At 43.8% G+C, this 17,279-nt stretch overlaps 1 long non-coding RNA gene across 2 annotated transcripts; it reads right to left on the reverse strand.

The window, feature by feature from the left end:
• Positions 1–279: 279 nt before the first annotated feature.
• LOC126487581 (uncharacterized) lies at positions 280–15,687 on the reverse strand. 2 transcript variants are annotated; one of them, XR_007588423.1, is made up of 6 exons: positions 15,553–15,687; positions 12,810–12,970; positions 12,584–12,704; positions 4,301–4,446; positions 3,564–3,739; positions 280–2,457 (listed from the first exon to the last, which is right to left on the reverse strand). It is a non-coding gene; the product is annotated as an uncharacterized lncRNA (long non-coding RNA). The 2 variants fall into 2 exon arrangements; XR_007588422.1 differs by having other exon boundaries at positions 3,564–4,259.
• Between the last annotated feature and the right edge of the window lie 1,592 nt (positions 15,688–17,279).

The raw sequence follows: 17,279 nt of genomic DNA on the forward strand, positions 1-17,279 counted from the left end.
TATGAACATTTGTCTACAGTGCATGAGGCTCTGAGTTCCATCCCCAGCACAAAAAAAAAAATGCAATAAAATTAAAGGATATTTTGAACTATTTTGTGGTGTTTTTAGTCATCTAACACAGAAGTGATTTCTAATGGCCCATCACACTTCAGAACTTATTTTAAAAATCCCCAGGTCAACTATAACCAATAAGCCAGGATTTACGAGCTGAGTCTGCAACATCTCTGTTTTATTTTTAAAAAGGTCTTGAGGATATCGTAAGCAAAAATCACAGAAATAGCAACTCAATAAATCACCTATAGGCTAATTAGAAGAAGGCGTCCTCATTTGAACTTGACCTAAGTCTAATCCTGAGCTGAGACTGGAGCACATCTGGAGACCTGATGCAGCAGAGCCAGTGATGTCTTAAATCAAATGAAGACAGTCCTTTCACGGAGAACTACGGTCCTGTAGTTGGCAAGAGAGCTAACTACAAGGAGAAGGAGACAAAGCATGGACCAGGGGTCCCTCAGGTGGCCAAGCCCCCCAGTTCTGATACTCATTAGGTCTTCCTCTTGGCAGTAGCAACAGGTGGTGGCCAGCAGGACACAAGAGTTCCCGGCAGATACCTAGATGGTCTATACCGAAGTGTTCAGTTGAGTGGTAGGGAATTTATTGCTGGAGCAAAGACAACAGCAGTCAGGTGGCGTGACGTCCCCCAGCAAATCTTCTGCTATTCCAGTGCAGGTGTCAACCTGACACACACAGCGTGATCCTTTCCACTTTTAAGATTTATTTTATTTTCATTTGTGGGTATGTACGTGTGGTATGTATGTGTGACGGCAGGTGCTCATAGAGGCCAGAACAGGGTAGTGGATCCCTGACCCTCTGCAGAGCTGGAGTTAGGGACAGTGGTGGACAATCTGGCATGGGTGCCGGGAATCAAATTCAGTCCTCTGCCTCTGCCAGAGTAGTGTGTGATCTTAAGCCCTAGCACACCTTTCTGGTCTCATAATTACGAGTCTTCAATCTTGAGTAGATGAGCTCAGCCAATAGGCATTTACGAACCTCGTGTTCTCATAAATCTACATAGGTATGTAAGTCCTCAGTTACAGGGTCTGCCCATCTCCGTGATGTAAGCTTCCCCACCCACCCTGGTTAATAGCAGCGCCATTCTGCCAAACACTAAACTGGCTCCCTGCTCTGCTGAGTATCAGCCAGCTCTGGGAAACACTGGGTCATTCTTCAACCAACAAGACCCGCCAAAGTCAGCTGACCTTACTGGCACACACATCCAAGTTCTCATGCTCTGCTGGAGAAGGGACGAGTCTACCTGTGATTTCACTCATCTCTGGATGACCAGATGTGTCTCTCAGTCCTGCAGCCGATCTCATTAGTCACTGAGCGAGGACTATAGATAATCTATAGATCCACGTGTCTGCAAACCACATGAGAGCACTTTAATCTCCTCCTTTGTTAAGGCTTTTAAACTTGGTACTAGAACAGAACATTTTAAAGGTGTGGGAAAGGCGGTTTGCGGGATCGCCCTGTTAAAGATCGACTATGATAGGTGACTCCAGATGTCCGAGCTGTATCAGAGAGTATAAGGAAGAAATCAGTGGCAGGGTTTCTTCGTCAGGCTTTACACAGAATTTTGATTCATTGGAGTGATAGAATAAAATTTCCAAATTATAAAACTAATCCATCCGTGTCGAACCCGAAGCCCCTGGAAAGCAGTCCCAGCGGCTCTAGGACCCGCAGGTCTGTGTGAATATGCTAGTCTACACGGTCTCCCGTGGTACTGATGCTGCTGGTGCAGAAACCACGCTTGAAGAACCACTTCCCTCTACACATGCTACCCTAGCAGCAGCAAATTAGTCCCGGGCACGGGAGGATGTTGGTGGGTTGTTCGACATACTGCACAGTGAAGTTTAGGGTTTTTTTCTCAGACAGAAATGAAACATCCAGAAAACGGACCACGCTAACAATCCCTTCGCGATGAAAGTGGTTTCGGGAGTTGGAGGTTGTGGTTGTATCTGCGATGCCTAGCGTCAGTCCTACGACCTAATCAAACAGCTTTTACTTAGCATGCTCAAGGCCACCCAGCAAACTGCAGGCCTAGCCCGCAAGGGGAGCTCTCGCTCTCCAGCCTCCCCTCCATGTCTACAACAGAGTCGGCGTGTGGGAACTGCGAACAGTTTTGTGAAAGCGCTGGGCAGAAGAGGAATAACACCAGAGAAGTCTTCAAGTGTTCCTGGGGGTCGACGTTGAGCTGCCATGGTTTTCTTCCTGTATGATTTTTACCACTCTTTGCGACTTTCAACTTCCCTTTTCCTAGCCAAAGCGGTTCTGTGTACAAAGGTGGTTAGTACTGAAGCCGATGCCCAAGAGAGCTGCTAACAAAAACTCCAAGTGCTATTTTTAATGCTTGGTACAGCAGGATGGGGAAGTCATTGTTTTAACATAACATCACATCACCTGGTGAAAAAAAATAGAAAGAAATCTTAATCCAGGCTGTTATTTGGGGATTTTTCTCCCTGACTCACCCACAGTACTACAATTCGAGCTTCTAACAGGCCTACAATGTTATTTCACTCTTAGTGTTCCTCCGCTTGTTCGCTTTCAGTGACTTTGAATTGGAATAAGACCTTTTGCTTTGTGGTCCTGGTGAGAGTATCGAGCATGCTTTCCTGACAGATTTCAGAACTGTCTTGCAAACTCTCGCATCCTCAGCAGGGCGCCTTCCAGATCATGTCCCCACACAGACACAGTATGAATAGACGCCGGCAGCATGGCCACCTTCAGCAAACACGCGTCCGTGGGGCTCATCCACAGTTCCGTTGGCGTCCACAACATGGCTTCTGCATGCTGTACTTCCCATCCCCGGCTTCATCCTGGCCAGGCTCACGTAAGCAGCCTGGAATTTGGTTGACTGGTTCTAGTGTTTGCTATTTCCCCTGCTAGAATGATGGTGGCTTTAGTGGTGGTGATAACAGGACTTTGGGAAATGATATATATTCAGGGGGGCTTTAGGAATGGATAAACCACTTGAAGGGATTTGGTCAAGAGGGTTATCCCTGGCTTAGATATGAAACTTGGGCTCTTATTTTATCCTTTGCTTAATGACAGGGAAAATCTCCTTTATAAAATAGTGCTTATATACAGAACTTAGGGTTTCATGTAGCTAATATTGATGAAGACTTCTATTTGTTCAGGCTCTGTAATCTGTCAGATAATGTCCTATGTACCCCATCAATTACCCTGAAATGTATGTATGGTTGTTTCTACTGTTCATAGAGAGAACTACAGTATAAGAAAGTTAGCTCACTGGCTGTCTAAGACTCCTGGCACTCAGTTCTATCTACCTTCAAGCAGCAACAGGAAATTGTGTTAGTCAGAATTTTGGGTTTTGGTTTGTTTGGTTGTTTGTTTTTGCCATGACAATGTATCTGGGGGAAACCATTTAAAGCTATGGCCCATGGTAAATTTGGAGGTCTCAGTCTAGGATTGACTGAATCCATTGCTATTGGCCTGAGATGAGGTTCGATAGGACAGCAGGACACAGTGGAGAAAAAAATCCTTACCTTGTGGCAGCCAGAAGCAGACAGACAGAAAGGAAGGGGTAGAGGACAGAATTCATCCTTCAAAGGCATGTGGTTCACTCGGGGATCCATTTCCTGCCACAGGCCTCACCGCCCAGCATTGCCATCACTTTCCAAACAGGGCCATCAGATCACAAATATACCACAGGATTGATCCACTGACAAAGCAAGAAACTCATGAGCCCTTCCATTCCCAGAAGCCCCACCTTGGCATCGAGGATCAAACGTTCAATACAAGAGCATTGGGGAAATACTTCATATACAACAAGTACTAATGTGTTTTGACTTCTTTATGCTAATTTCTCCGTGGGTATCATTTCTTGGTACCCAGAGCTATCCCATATATCCACTTCACAGAGGGAGACTGAGAAAGGACTAGAAACCAAACTCAGGCTTCTTTTCCCAGTTCATTTGTGCCGTTCTTCTCTGTGACACTAATTTTCTTGTTGGACTAGGAGTTCTGAAAGGAATCATCACGGGAGAAGAAGAACCACTGATTAGCCTGAAGGGGCTGCTTCCCGTGTGTGTGTAAGGGTGGACACTGGAGACCACTGCCTGCTGAACACTGTCCCCAATGCTTAGGGATGGGATCTGTCTGCTGAACACTGTCCCCAATGCTTAGGGGTGGACTCCACCTGCTGAGCACTGTCCCCCCCAGTGCTTAGGGGTGGGCTCTACCTGCTGAGCACTGGTCCCCAGTGCTTAGGGATGGGCTCTACCTGCTGAGCACTGGTCCCCAGTGCTTAGGGGTGGACTCTGGAGACCACTGCCTGCTGAGCACTGCCTTCTGGTGATTAGTGGTGGGCTCTGGAAGCCGTTGCCTGCTAGAGTCCCAGCTAAGTTCTCTGCGCTTCCACCTCATTATCTGTCAACACAAATGATAATTATGAAGATTTTCACAAGGAAAAGTAACCTTTTGCTGAATGATGGCTTTTTCACATAAGGGGAACAATAGCTGATTCTCTTGATATTTCTGTTCTAACCAAAACAAAACAAGAAAACAATGAGAAGCTGATGGGAATATTGCTCTCATTTTCCTTAGAACAAACCTGATGAGATTTCAGGTCGCTGGAATGATCTCAAGGTGCCGACAAGACACTAGCTACAGAAACTAGGGTAAGGAGCTAATTAAAGCCTTGAAAACATTACAGAGATCAGGCTGTGTTGGGAGATTTCAACTCCCGTGTCCCTTGGGCTGTGAGTCTTCTGGAAACATGACTAAGAAAGGACAGTCCAGTATTCTAAGGGGAATTTTTAAGAGAAAGTGATGTTTAAATTTAAGATATTAATCCAATTGGAAATTGTGTAGGCTAGAGTCTTAATGGTGGACCACAGTGTCAACGTGACTCTAGCAGCTGTCTCTCTCTCTCTCACACACACACACACACACACACACGCACGCACGTGCACGCTCATGTGCACACACACACGCCCAAGTGGCCCCTCACTCATGGTTGCATGCCTGAAGCTCTTGAAAATGACTGCCTGATGCTTGGTCGTGATGTTGTGCAGCTTTGTGAAAGCAGGAAGCCCCTGGGATGATGCTGAAAATGATGAAAATTATTATTATTTTTGCTTTAAATGAAGCAGATTGAGGAAAGGACTCAATGGTAAAGCTTTGCCTGCACAGGCATGAGGACCTGAGTTCTTATCCCCAGCACACATGTAAAGAAAGACAGGGCACATGGGCACGGCAGCTGTAACCCCAGCACTTGGGAAGGGCAGGGGCAGAAGGATTCCAGGGTGTCTCTGGCCAGCCAGTGGAGCCAAAATAGTGTGCTCTGCATTTAAAGTGAGACCCTGCCTAAAAAGTATTAAGTGAAGAAGTGATAGAGGAAGACACTTAACATCCACCTCTGCCTTCCACATGAATACACACACACACACACACACACACACACACACACACACACACAAGACCATGAGTATTTCCAAATTCAAAAATGCAGCAAGATCTAGGCTTGCAGGGCACACCTACCAATAATGTGTGTGTGTGTGTGTGTGTGTGTGTGTGCGCGCGCGCGCGCGCGCGTGTCTGTCTGTCTGTCTGTCTGTCTATCAGTCTGTCTGCCTATGAATGCCAGAGGTTGGATTCTGGTACCTCCATCAATAACTGCCCCTCTAATTTACTGACACTTAATCCCAGAGCTCATCAGTTCATCTTCCAGCTAACCAGCTTCCCTCAGAGATCCTGTGTTGCCCTCTGGAGAGCTAGAATTACAGGCAGGCTGTTTTGCCTCCTTAGCATTAAAGGGGTGCTAGGAATCCAAACACACTTACAAGGCAGTTCTTTTTTTCTGACTGGGCCATCACAGCAACCCTACTTTCTGTTTCTTTTATGTGCTTTTAAAGTGGTCATAAATTCTACAGTTTTAACTTAAGTGTGTGCTAATAAGACGTTGTATTGATGACCACATTGAAAAGTGAAGTAGTACAAATTACAGAGTGCATATAATCTCATCCCGTTGTCAAAGATGATGTCTGTAGATACAGAACTATAAGAGCTGAACCCCCAAGCTGTATACCTTGAGATGATTGCATACTCTAAATTCGAAGTAGGACTGTTTCCCCCACAAAAACTCTAGTAGAAGTGACTAAGTGAATGAGCAGCTCCTTGGGGTGGCAGTGGAAATACAGAGACCTGGAGGAGTAGCTTATCCTGGTCTGGAGACCTCCAGACTGCCTGTATGACTTTTTATATTAGCCTATAGTAAGTGTGCAGTATTTCATTGTGATATTCCCATACATGTACACAACGTGCCATTGTTCGCCTCTTCTATTATACTATCCCATTCCCCACCCCACCCTACTTCCTTATCCTTGACAGTCCTTTAGCTACTTCCATATCGCACACCCTAAAAGGGGTCCAACTTGGGCAGGAGATAAACCACAGCATGAAGAACACATACTCACTCCTCTTGCAGAGGATTGAGTAGGATCGCCTATACCTGTGTCAAGCAGCTCCCAACTGCCTGGAACTCCAGTTCCAAAGTGTCTGATACCCTCTTCTGGCCTCTGTAGGTACTTATGCACATGGGGGCATACACTCTCGCACAGGCACGTGCAAAAAATAAAAATAAAACTTTAGAAAAAATACTGTATGAGAAAGACCATGTGAAGATACCCCTATGAGCTGGCTTGGTTTCACTTAACATGATGCTCTCCAGTTCCATTTACTTCCCACAAACGATATTGTGCTTCTTTATGATCAAATAAATTTATATGTGTGAATATATGTATATATATACATAAATATACACACATGTATTATGTATGTTTGTATGTATGTATGTACGTACGTATGTATATTGCATTTTCTTTTTCTCCTCCTCTTCTTTCTCCCTCTTTCTCTCCTGTCTTCTTGTTCTAAATTTCTCTGCGGCAACACAACAGAAACATATGTACTTTGTTCTTCTGTTTCTACAACAGACAGACTGTCTAGATAGTGGAAGGTAATTCAAGTTTCCATCTTGTCCTTGCCAGTCCTCATGATCTGGGATTGTTCTCTTCAACTCACGGGTGAGAGTGGATTTATCTAATCTCATGGCTCTCAGGAGGAACCCGGGGCTTGGGAAAAGGTAGGAATGTTGCCGAGAGTGGGGGGGGAGTACCCTTGCTGGCTCTACACTGACCTTCTCCCCCAGGAGGCGGGATCAAAAGTCCATTGTGTGACTTCAAAGGGAAGCAAAGGGATGAGGATGTTGATCTACAAGCCAAGAAAGCCAAGACCCTTCCTCACTCTGTGATCTCGCTTCTCCTACCTCAAACTTAAAAAAAGGTAAAAGTCCTCCACTCCCAAGCAAGGATTGCTGATAAAGATGAGGCAGTTCATTGACCTACATCCTAATGCTGGAGACTTTCAGAGGAGAAAAGTGACCACAGCTGTCCTTGGATTCTTTCCTTCCCTGAGGCTAAAGAGAGACACCTTTTAGCCTCTGTGGTTTTGAGTTTACTCAACATTCTCACTACAGCACTTCCTGGCCTCAAGAGAGATAAGACTACTGTTCATGCCCATTTTGCAAACATGGAAGTCGAAGTGCAAAGCCGTCAAACTGCTTGGGCTGGTGAGCAGGATGCCAATCCAAGCCTCCCAAATCCTCGGCTTGGGCGGCAGCACTCACAATAGGTACTCACATGAAAGAAGAAGTATTTAAGTGTCTCCCCACTAGTTCATCATTTCCAGAAGGGTGGCACCCTGCCTTTCCACCTCTGGATCCCAGAAGCCATTGCAGGGTGACTCAGCAAGTGTTGAATAAACACTTGTGGAATGGATAAATAAGAAGCCTGGAATAGCCACTGTGGGCAGAAATGGCTCTGCTTCCCCCTCAAGCGCTTTTACTCTGCTTGAGTTGAAGACTGCTTCTCTTCGGGTGACCAAGTAAGAGGAACAGCTTGGGTGTGTCCTGGAAATGTAACCAGAGGTACACTACCCATCTGTTCCAGGCCTGTAGAGAACACTCTGCTTAAATGGACACCCTTTTAGGGTCTAGAGAGCTCTGGAGCTCCTAGGCAAACTTCAGGGAGCAATGGAGACTTTGTTCATTTTGATGTTCACTGCTTATTCCCTGAATAAATAATCCCTTCCAGGATCTCATAGTAGATAAGTGACATACTCACTTAGGCTGTCTATTTATGAATCCAAATACTATCTCTTTTTCTTTTTTAAAATTGATTTTATTGAGCTATATGCTTTTTTACTCCCCTTCCTTCCTCCCCTCTCGCCTTCTATCCTCTCCCATGATTCCCGTGCTCCCATTTTACTCAGGAGATCTTGTCCTTTTCTACTTCCCATGTAGATTAGATCATGTATGTCTCTCTTAGATCTTATGTCTTCTTTGTTGTCTAGGTTCTCTGGGATTGTGAATTGTATGCTGGTTTTTCTTTGCTTTATATCTAAAAGTCACTTATGAGTGAGGATATATATTTGTCTTTCTGGGTCTGGGTTACCTCACTCAATATGATCTATCCATTTGCCTGCAAATTTCAAAATGTTGTTGTTTTTTCCATTGTGTTTTTACTCCATTGTGTAAATGTACCACATTTTCCTTATCCATTCTTCAGTCAAGGGGCATTTAGGTTGTTTCCAGGTTCTGGCTATGACAAATAATGCTGCTATGAACATAGTTGAGAACATGTCCTTGTGGTACAATTGAGCATCCTTCTGTGTTTCTGTGATAAACACTGACAAAAAGCAACTTGGGAGAGGAAAAGCTTCATTTGGCTCATAAGTTATAGTCCGTTATCCAAGGATGTCAAGACAGAAACTCGAGGCAGGAACCTAAAGGCAGGAACTGAAGCAAAGACCATAGAGGGATGCAGTTGATTGACTTGCTTCCTCTGGCTTGCTCAGCCTGCTTTTATGCATAGGCCAGGTCCCCCTTCCTGGGATGGCCCACAAGCCAATCTGATGGAGGCAATTCCTCACTTGAGATTTCTTCTTTCAGGTGTGTCTAGGTTTGAGCTAAGTTGGCAAAAACTGACCAACACTGATTATAAAGCTGTGAATTTTTTAACAATAAGAACTATTCCGTTCTCCTACATTAAAGCAAAGCTAAACATATATCTGAACAGTTTGTTGGAAACTAATGGCTTCTGGAAAATAGATATTGTATCAGATGACAATTCCCAGTCCAGAAGAGACGCCTTCCTTGAGAGAGGCTCCAACCTCAGATAGACACAGATACTTTAATCAAATAAAAGGGACCCCTTATTGGAAACTGAGGGGGAGGGAAGCAAGGAACTAAATGAAAACATGCTATTGGCCCAAAAAAATGTAATCTTCCATTTACCTGGAAAACATCTAACAGTATATCCTTAGGTGGAAACATGTCCTTCTAAAGTCACAACAGCCCATATGAATGACATAGGGCGCCTACCAACAACATCTGTTACTCAGCTCTGTCCCCAGCTTGTTTATTAAACAAGTTAGTGCAGCAGAAAGCTCTAGAGAGGGCTCCCCAAGACTTGCCCTTCTTTGGTAGCATCAATGTCTGTCTAGGTTTCTTGTGGATTTCATGGCTTACTTTTATAGTCTCCCCTTGCGCTATAATACCTCCTCATTGATTGTCAAGCACGCAGACACAGCCTAGTATGTCCAACTACCGATGTTTGAGGAGCCAGGGAGCATAATACACCTTTCCATTCAGTATCTTCTCAAGAAAAATAATGAAGCCTACAAATGCTTGTCCAGCTAGACAGCTCCTTTAGGTAAGAAATGCTTGGGTATACTCTGATCTTGTTGAGCACACCGTGTCAGATCAGCCTTGTTTTAGTCGCTGCTTCATAAATGTTCTAGAGGCAACACCACTGTCTTGTAGTCATTGACAAATCTGGAGCTGTCCTGAAAGAGTGGAACATTCACAAGTCGGGTTCATAGAAGCATCCCATAATGACGTATGGCTTCAGATTGGACTGATTCCAAATAGCAATTAGAACACAACACTGGCTCCGGTTCCAGGGCCGGCATTGTTTTGGAGTTACTAATGTTGATGGTTATTACAGATACTACTGTTTAGAGTTGCCTAAAGAGAAAGTGTTAACTTACTGGCCATTTTCTTTCTCTTTAATGCAAAGACTTAAGATTTGTGGAATCTAGATAAGCCCATTTCATTTTCAGCTTTGCTTTATTTTTATTGTTTTAAGAATATGGTTTATTTTGCCTTTTTTTTCTGGTTTTGTTTTGGGGGTGGGGGAGTTGTTTGTTTCTTCTTGTTTTGAGACAGGGTCCCACTATGTAGCTTTGGCTGGCCTGGAACTCACTATGTAGACCAGGCTGGCCTCAAACTCATGGACATTCATCTGTCTCTGCCTCCCCCACAGCCAGCTTAGTCTGTTTTATATTTGAGACAGGGTCTCTTTACATAATCCACACTGGCCTCAAACTTGGGATTCTCCTGCCTCAGCCTCTTGAGTACCGGGATTACAGGCATTTGTCTCCATTCCCAACTTCACCTTTAAGTTTGTTAAGTTAGCAATTGTAAGATTTGAAAAAAATCTCATTGTTCAGAAAGGAGGCAACATCATCTAAGCACACTGAAGACTGGCTCTTGCTGCTATTCTCCCTCTTGTGCTCATTTTAAAAGTTAACATCACAGACAGGGACTTCATGTAAATCCTATCCCCTTTCCCATAGAACAAGCCTGCAGCCTACAAAGGACGCAAAACAGAAAGATCAACTGTGTTATCTTATCGCTCCGTTGAATGATAAAGTCCTGTCATGTACCAGGAACACTGAGTCAATGACCGACCACATAAAAGTTGGCGATCCCAGAGATTGCGGTGGGGCTGGGAAATGCTTATCTCCTGAGGGCCACTGCTGCTATCGTAACCTGATAGGGCAACGTATTACTCACTTACTCACGGTGATGCTCGTGGTGACAGGCACGCTGCCACCAGGCACATCAGGCAAATGCAGATGCAATTGTATTTGGTGGGTGGTACTTGATAATGATATTAAATGACTATGTATCCATTTGTGTGTTACTGTACTGTGCTACTTTAGAGGGTACCTTTTCTCCTCTTATTAAAACAAATGCAAGGTAAGCCAGTATCCTGTGTAGCACTGACCGATATGGTGGTGCCTGTGATGTTTCTTGATGGCATCAAAGGCCACAATGAGTCACTAACCCCCACCATCTAGGTTTGCATAAGCACCCCAAGATGGCCACACAATGACTAAGTCACATAGTGACACATTCCTCAGAGCATACCTCTGACATTAATAATTATATTTTCACCTCCCCTCGGTTTCACACTGCATTGACCACAGTCCAGAATGGCTTCTTTTAGAGGACGCCATCAACCTGTCTTTGTTTCTGTGTTGACTGAGACATATAAATCTGGTGTGCTTGACCTCTGATCCACGAGGAGCACAATATGCCCCACATTCAGGACAGAGTGTCTTGAGTGATTCCTTTCTAGGAGAAAAGTTAAGAGAATCCATCGGGTTTGGAACCGGCTTGTTGATGAACCCTTCTCACAGAGCCAAGAGCAACATCACTTCCCGGAATTTGCTTTTCCCTCATCCTCCAGACCAAACGAGGCAAAGGTTTTCTGGGGTAAAAGATGGTAGAGAGAGAGACTCCCTACTGATCTGGCTAAGTTAGACCATGCCAAAGCCCATTTATCAGTCGTGCAAGAACTCTATGTTCCACAAGCCCTCTTCCCAACAGGAAATGCTACAGAGTTCAGAAGATGGCCCTCGGCAACCCTGACTCCATAAACATCTTCAAACATCATGAGCGCTAGTCTGTGGAGGCCAGAGGCCCTGAGCAGTAAGACACCTACCTGCAAGTCTCTTTCTTCTAGGACTTAGAAGTTCTTATGTCTTCACGCATGTTTACTATTCTGTTATTCATAATATCAAGAAAATAGAACCAGGCTGAGTGTCAAGCAAGAAGAATGGGCAAGGGAAACTGTGGCGTATACACATGGTGGAAATTTACTGGGCTGTGGAGAAAGATGAAATTAGGAAATGCTCAGGAGAATGGACAGACCTGGAAAATACTATATTAAGTTAGGGGATCCAGACCCAGAAAAACACAAAGCACATACATGTTCTCTCTTCTTTGCATACCTTAACTTTTAACATCTGTGTGTATGTAAATAAGGGGGCGTGAATGGGCTATGGGCTGTAACACTCGATAGGAGATCACAAGAGAAACACCGGGTGAGTTAGGAAAGTGGAAGGGGACGGATAAGGGCCCAGATGACATGAAAGTGAAAATGGGACTCCTGGGGTGGGGGCACAAAGGAGTAGGAGGAATAGAGAAGAAGTAAGAGAAGAGAAACAACAACAAATTTTTGCTTTTAAAAGACAGCAATGAAATCTAATTATTGGTATGTTGATAAAAAGCAAATTAAAACAGAAGTCTGCATCTTTAGGGTCAAGCTAGGCTTAACTTCCATCAGTCCCAGGTGGGAATGCCGCCCTGTACTATGACAGCCCCACCTCCTTCCTTCGTAGCGTAAATCATCATCACACCTAACTTCTGCATGCTCACCAAAGTCAGTCTCAAAGTGAGGGTGAGTCTCAACCCGTATCATAGGCTGAGAGATCCAGGAGGCAGTTTGCTTCTCGGTGCGTTTCCCACAGGAAAAGAAGACGACAGGACAAGAAGACAACTACCTGCAAAACACGGAGACGCGCACCAGAAAGTCACCGTGCTGGCGCCCTGGTCTCAAGCTGCCACCGCTACAAATACCAAGAAGGAATGTTCTCCATCTGACCTACCCAGGTCTATGACGTTCCAACAACTAAACTGACCAGCAGTGCTTTAGAGGGAACAGCTTGAGAGTCTTCCTTCTTTTGGCATCACCTGCTAGAGTCCCAGGCTCCAGGGACAGATGGACTTGCCATGTAGCTGAACTAACAGTCCTGGGCATGGATCCTGAGAAGAGACCAATAAGACCGTTTGAAATGAAGAGCCCCCACCATCACTGACTCTTTCTGCTCTCCTGACTCAACATGCATAATATAAACTTAAATTCTGGTCCCATTTCTCCCCCTCACTTAATTTTCCTAGGCTTTTTTGTTTCTTTATGTGCATATAACATGTACCTTGCAAAAGTCAAATAAAGGAGTAAGGGCAACAACTGTCAACACATAACTTGGTATATAGAAGGAACACAACAGGCTAGCTATTAGAGTTAAATTCCGGCAATTTCTAGCAACAAATCCCAAGCCCTGTTCCAAATTAATATCCTTCCCCCAGAACAGTTCCACCCCCCCATTTCCCACTGCCCCTTTCCTAACTAACCTTGACCCACATTTCAGACCTGGCATCTTGTGTGACACTTCCTTCTAGAAACCCAGCTCTAGATTAAAGTCTTTGTGACACTTTAATATTTAATATTGCATGTAATATTTTGCCACATATCTTCTCTTGACTATGTCTGACTCCCTCTCTCTTTACCCCACAGTATACTCCCCAAGGGCAAAGACCTGAAAGGTCTAAACACTGCCCTATCAGAGGGCATAGGTAGCATACGTAGTGTCTAGCCTTTAGTGTTGCAAGAGTAGTGAGTGAATCAATGAAGAACAAAGCCACTTTCTATTGAATCCTTGACAGTTCTGCTTCTGTTTCAGCTGTCTCCCTTACATTCCCCTTGTAAAACGCTCAGAAAATGTCATTTTCACCTTTGTAGACAAAGGTAGTTGATGGCGTATACACATCAAAACCCGTTGGTCAACATGAATATTTTTTTTTTATCTTAGGTCAGCCCAGTTTGTTTTCTTTGCATTTAAAAGGGGTGACAAATGAGCCATGAGAGAGCCCGGTGCCAGCCCCGGTGAGAAGGCTTGACTCTGCTCTGCACCCTGTAGTGCTCCAGGATGTTGTGACCAGCAAGCTTCCTCAAGGGTGGGGATTTTTCTTCCTTACCTTAGTTTGTCATAGCTCAGTGGGACCAAATGCCCACCTTTGACTGTGGGGAAGGATTTATTTTCTAAAAATACACTTAGCTTTGTGTAAATAACCAGCATGTGTGTTGCTCCTTCTCCTTCCTCAGCATCTAGTGGATTTCTTTCCCACTCTTAGCATTTATTCACTTTTACCAGGCATGGTGACCCATGTCTGTAACCCTAGCACTTGTGAAGTTTGAAGCAAGAGGACTGCTGTGAGTTCATGGCCAGCCTGAGTTACTGTGAGATCCTGTTTAAGCAATCAAATATTTGGGTGTGGGTATGTATACTCTTTTTCTGCTTAGATTTGTAACAGCTACACACCAATTAAAGCACCCGGTTAATCACATTTTGTGGACTAATATACATTATAAAGTTGGTCTAAAAGCCCCATGAAAAATTCCCCCCTTCACCTTTACCTACACAAAACATTACTCTGAAGTCTTGACTAGAAGTATCTAGTTAATACTAAAGAAATAATGGGAGTGTATATATACTCATTGAAAATAGTCTAGCAATGCAGCAGCAGGCTAAATGTACAAACTTAATTGAGGTTAAAAACTCATTAACTCTCAGGTTACCCATCTATAAAATGAGGACAATAACTTAATTGACATAAAAACAACTCAGTTCAGTCCGTAATTAATAAAGGTTAGCTATTACTATAATTGTCATTGCCCTAACCATTGCTAGAAGCCTACAGCTCAAAGAACATCATGTTCCACACACAGAAGATGCTTAGTATCCTTCCTGCAGGATGGAAGGAACTTGCAAGGGTCTCTTTCCACTTTTCCACTCAATAAAACCCGCTCCATTGTTGAATTCCGAATGATGAAGCTGTTCATCGTCCATGGTGAGGAAACTACTTAACTGTGCAATGTTCCGCAACAAAGTCCGGGTGTGTAGGAATCCAATAACCAATCTACATTCACCTCTTGAAAACAACTCCCTAAATTGCCAGTGCTTTTTCTCTCTACAATTTTAGATCGACAAATATAATTTGACATTAGTAGGTGATGAAGGTTGGCTCTAAGCCCTCCACCATTATGTTATTACAAAACATTTTGAATTCTCAGTGGAAGCTGTGGCCACTTGAAGCCACGTCATTGGCCACACATTTTTGACTGGAGTCGACAGAAATTCCTAGGCATCTAGGCCCCAAGAGACTACATACATCTATGCTGGGAAGAACTGTCCCATGTTCTGAGTATTGTAGGAGGGAAAAAAATGAATAAAAATCTTTGAAATGTTTGACCCCCCAACCCCGATTATCCTACAAAGCAAAGAATTGCTCAATAGCACAAGCATCTCTTGAGGAACCTTCAGTGTCATTCCCTTGCTCCCTTGTCTTCCTAATACATGCTCGCTCTCTGAGGCTCGGCCCACGGGCAGCCTCCAGAAAGCCTACCATCACCCTACATCTGGAATTACTTTCCTCATTCTTATTTCTGCTAAGCCTTTTGGTAAACTCTTCTGTTTTAAAAACTTACTGCAGCTAGACGATTGCCAGGCCTAAACGCCAAACCAATAATAGCCACATAAATATTTACTAACAAACCCGTGACTCACCGACATGGCTTTGTACTCCCTGGAAGCAGGCACAGTGTGGGACAACGGCGAGCTCTCCAAGACTCCCAGTTGTTCTTGTTTCTGACCAGCAGTCTCTTGTTCAGGTTCAGTCCTCAGTACTATTGGGAAACGGAGAATGGAATTGTCTTTGAGGCACTCGGTTCTCTGTTGGCCCTGATTCTCAAAACATTTACACTTTCCAAGGCTTTTCCTGACAGCAGGGCCACTTCAATGAGCCAATTCAAATAAGATGGTCAGAATAAAGCTGGGTGTGAACAGTTAAAGACACATGCACTTAAAAGAGAATGCCCAGGCACCACAGTGTATGATTGCAATAACTCAAGGGCTTTCGTGCCTTTCATGTATATTGAAGCAAATATTTGGAACTTAGAGGTATCTCATATGTCTCAAACCATAGAGATTGTATTAGTAGCTATTTGTGCCGCCGTGCAATGACTCTGGGTTTTGAACCTGCAATCCACCGTCAGCTTTACAAACTACATAAGAAAATGAATGTGCTCTCAGTGGAACCCAACTTAATCCTCTTGGGTTCAGCAACATTTCTAACACATCCGTAAACATTGACCAAGATCTGAGGTGTTCTCACAATAGGAACCAAGCAGGCTTCCTTCTGATATACAAAACAACACAGCTAACTCATTAGCTCCTTGGTGCTTGTTAAGTGTGTTTGCAGATGGAGCCAGGGAACCCAATGCTTGTAAAAGCCAGTCGTGTTTATTTGCAAATCTTTTATCTAAGTTGAACTTATTAGCTTTATTACTGATTTAATTAAGTCAATTAGCTACTATGGAAACAAATGAAATATGAATTTGGAAACAAGATAATTTTGTCTGTAAAAACAGTTTTCATAAATAAATTACAGAAATAGAATAGAAGTTACTAACCATAATTTTACCAAAACTAAATTTGAAGAAAACATAAATGAAATAATGCTGTCATAAAAGTCTATAAGACATATTCTTTCATTATTACATCTTTATATGATGTCTCTGCTATAAACAAATTAAATCAGAGCTCACAGGCACTACCGGAAAGACATCACTCAAGAAAGTTAACACTGTACTCAATCAGTAGGCTCAACCTTAACAAATAGTTCTGGGATCTACATGAAAAGATTGGCTACAGAAACTACAAGAATAGATTTGAGGTCAGAAGCCTTAAAAGAAAATGCATCCCTTCAAAGTGACAGAGACACAGTTCTTGCCTACTGTTCGGCTTCTTTACTTACAGAGACAGATCTTGGCTCCCATGGAGATCGTATCAGAAGTGTGGTCCTGTCAATTACTCATACCTGTACAGTGCCCATGGGGCTCTTCCCCAGCTCCTTTTTACTTTAATCCCTATTCAGCTGTCTCTCTGTCTCTGTTTCTCTGTCTCTCTGTCTCTCTGTCTCTGTCTCTCTCTCTGTCTCTGTCTCTCTCTCTCTCTCTCTCTCTCTCTCTCTCTCACACACACACACACACACACACACACACAACTCTACATTCCCAAACTCAAAACAGGAAGATATGGCAGAGTGGGACTTTCTGGCTACTGTATTTCTCTAATGCATGACTTAGTTGCTGCCATTTCATTCAGACAATTAAGAATGGTTTGGAGGGCTGAAGAGAAGGCTCAGCTGTTAGAGTACTGACTGCTGGCTTCAATTTCACAGCTCCCAACTATCTGTAACTGCAGTTCCAGGGGATCTGACATCCTCACAGACA

The sequence above is a fragment of the Alexandromys fortis genome, unplaced genomic scaffold (assembly GCF_014885135.2).
Source record: "Alexandromys fortis isolate MF-2015 unplaced genomic scaffold, M_Fortis_MF-2015_v1.1 scaffold_191, whole genome shotgun sequence".
NCBI classification, from domain to species: Eukaryota; Metazoa; Chordata; class Mammalia; order Rodentia; family Cricetidae; genus Alexandromys; species Alexandromys fortis.